The sequence below is a fragment of the Sesamum indicum genome, linkage group LG6 (genome assembly GCF_000512975.1).
Source record: "Sesamum indicum cultivar Zhongzhi No. 13 linkage group LG6, S_indicum_v1.0, whole genome shotgun sequence".
NCBI classification, from domain to species: Eukaryota; Viridiplantae; Streptophyta; class Magnoliopsida; order Lamiales; family Pedaliaceae; genus Sesamum; species Sesamum indicum.
This window is the reverse complement of record NC_026150.1, coordinates 9778216-9781719: the sequence shown is the minus strand read 5'-3', so window position 1 is coordinate 9781719 and position 3504 is coordinate 9778216.

Here is a 3504-nt window from a genome sequence, read left to right as displayed (position 1 = left end):
TAAAACAATGCTAATAAGAGTAGTATATATAGCCATGACTTATCCTTTTTCCAACTCAACTTGGGATTTCTACGTTGAATCGGGTTATCCTTCTCCAACTCAACTTTGAATCGGGTTATCCTTCTCCAACTCAACTTGGGATTTCTAAGTTGAATCAGGTTATCCTTTTCTTCTTCAGATTAATCTTCACAACTTAACAATCTCCCACTTAAAGATTGATTAGCTTTTCTCCACTTCTTTCTTGGTACCGCCGGGTTTGTCCACTCTAGTCATCAAGGCCAGTCTTGGTACCGCCGGGTTTGTCCACTCTAGTCATCAAGGCCAGTCGAAGTCGTACACAGCTTCAACTTCTCTATCGCAACCGCCTTGGTCAGCATGTCCGCAGGATTCTTTTCTCCAGCTGCAGTGCCTTCTTCTCCAGAAGTTGTCGGATGAAATGGTACTTGATCTCGATGTGCTTTGTCCGCGAATGGAACGCGGGATTCTTTGCCAGATGGATCGCACTCTGGTTATTGCTATGAAGAATCACATCTGCCTGAGGTTTCCCTAATTCACCCAAGAAGTGTTGCAGCCAAATGAGCTCCTTAGCCGCCTCAATAACTGCCACGTACTCAGCTTCCGTCGTGGACAGTGTGACAACCTTCTGCAGCTTTGAGACCCAGGATACGGCTGTACCACCATATGTGAACACGTACCCCGTAGTGCTCCTCCTTTTGTCATAGTCACTCCCTGCAAAATTAGCGTCAACAAACCCAAACAAGGTAAGCTTGCCCTTACCAAACACCAATGCTCGGTCCTTAGTACCCCTTAGGTACCTAAGAATCCATTTCACAGCTTCCCAGTGCATCACTCCTGAATTGCTTATAAAACGGCTAACTACTCCCACTGCATGTGCTATATCTGGTCGAGTACAGATCATAGCATACATCAGGCTCCCAATTGCTGAGGCATACGGTGTGACTCTAATCTTTGCACGTTCGGAGTCAGTCTGGGGCGAATCACTGTTCGATAGTTTGAACTGATCTCCCAATGGCGTTCCAACCGGTTTTGCATTTTCCATCTTGAATCTGCATAATACTTTCTCAATATAATCAGATTGAGATAACCATAATTTACCAATACCTTTGTCCCTTGTGATTTTCATGCCCAATATCTGCCTTGCTTCGCCAAGATCTTTCATGTCAAACTTCCTCGATAACTGATCCTTGAGCCTATTGATCTCTTTGACATTTGATCCTGCTATCAACATGTCATCAACATACAGGAGTAGAATGATAAAAAATTCATCGAACCTCTTCACATAGCAGCAATGATCAGCATTGCATCTAGAGAAACCTATCTCTAGCATGAAGTTGTCAAACTTCCTGTACCACTGCCGCGGAGCCTGTTTCAATCCATACAGGCTTTTCTTCAGGCGACACACCTGCTGATCATCTCCATTATACCCCTCTGGTTGTACCATGTATATCTCCTCCTCAAGATCCCCGTGTAGGAAGGCTGTCTTTACATCCATCTGTTGTAACTCCAAGTTCTCTGCCGCTACCATGCTCAACACAAGACGAATAGTAGTTAACTTGACAACAGGTGTAAAAACATCAGTAAAGTCAATACCGTATCTTTGTTGGAATCCCTTTACTACGAGTCTTGCCTTGTACCGCTTCTTCCCGTCTGATTCTTCCTTAACCCGATAAACCCGTCTGTTCTGTAGGGCCTTCTTTCCTTTTGGGAGCTGACACAATTCCCATGTGTTGTTTTTCTTCAACGAGTTCATCTCGTCATTCATCGCAAGCTCCCACTTGCTCTTGTGGACATCATTGACTGCCTCTGCGTAACATTCGGGTTCTCCACAATCAGACAAAAGCAAGTAATAAAGAGAGGGGGAGTACCTATCTGGGGCCCTTCTCAGCCTCGGTTCTCGACCCAGAGCCAAGGGTGTGCTGCTTTCAGTAATCGGTTCCTCCGATACTGGTTCTGGCTCTATCTCCGTCTGTTTGGTTTCGTCCGTCTGAACTCCCACTGAATCCGTATCTGCTGGTCTCATGATCCCGAAATTTGAAATGTCGAGATCAACAAATTCCCTTTCCTTCTTGTCATCGTCCGGGCTTACCTTCCTGTCGTTGTACATTACATCCTCATTGAATACTGCTACGAGTTATTTTCCGATTTTGATCATCCCAGAATCTATACCCCAATTCGTCAGTCCCATACCCACTGAATGTACATTTAATCGACTTAGCATCCAGCTTAGTCCGATCATCGTTCAAAATATAGGCTGAACAACCAAACGTACGTAAGAAAGAAAGATCCACTTTCTTACCACTCCATACCTCTTCTGGTATCCTGTTGTTCAACGGGACAGAAGGCCCTCGATTGATCAAGAAAGCAGCCGTGTTGACTGCATCTGCCCAAAACATCTTTGGTAGTCCGCTCTTCAATCGCATGCATCTCGCACGCTCATTCAGTGTTCTGTTCATCCTCTCAGCAACGCCATTTTGCTGAGGTGTCCCCGGGATTGTTTTCTGCATTCGGATTCCATGGTCGGCGCAGTAATTCTTGATACCTTCACTGTTGTACTCGCCACCGTTATCCGATCTGAGACATTTCACTTGTAGACTTGTCTCATTTTCCACTAGTGCCTTCCATCTCCTGAATGTGTCAAAGGCATCAGATTTTCTTTTTAAGAAATACACCCATACCTTTCTAGTGGAGTCATCGACGAATGTCATGTAATATGTTGATCCACCAAGAGATGACACTGGTGCTGGCCCCCACAAATCGGTGTGAACAAGCTCCAACTTTTCTTTCCTCGGAGTTCTTCCTGTGGTCAAGAAGCTCACCCGCTTCTGCTTTCCGAACACGCAGTGTTCACAATGACCCACCTCCACCGATTTTAACTCGGGCAACCGTCCTTTCGACTTCAGCACGTTCATTCCTTTCTCGCTCATGTGGCCCAAGCGATTGTGCCACAGGTTAGCCTGCGATACAGTTCCTGCAAAGGGGATGTTTGAACTGGATCCTCCCGCCATGTAGAGCGTTCCCGACTTTAGTCCTCGTGCCAAAGTCATTGCTCCCCGACTGATCTTCCACTTCGCGTCTCCAAACGTCGTGTGGAATCCATCACTATCCAGCTGTCCGACTGAGATCAAGTTCCTTTTCAGTCCTGGTATGTGTCTCACATCATGTAGGGTCCAGCATGACCCATTCGTTGATTTGATCCGTACATCTCCCTTTCCTACAATCTTGAGGGGTTTGTTATCTGCAAGATAAACTAAGCCAAAATCACCTGAGGTGTATGGCTCCATGATGTCTTTGTTGCTGCATGAGTGGAATGAGGCCCCTGAATCCACAACCCAATCATCGGAAGAACTGCTCACACTCAACAAGAGTGCATCCGTGATCTCTTCCGTCACGGCATTCGCTGTCCGACCCTCCTTTTCCTTCTTTGGTGCCCGGCATTCGCTTTTCATGTGTCCGGGCTTCTCGCAGTTCCAACACACCATCTCC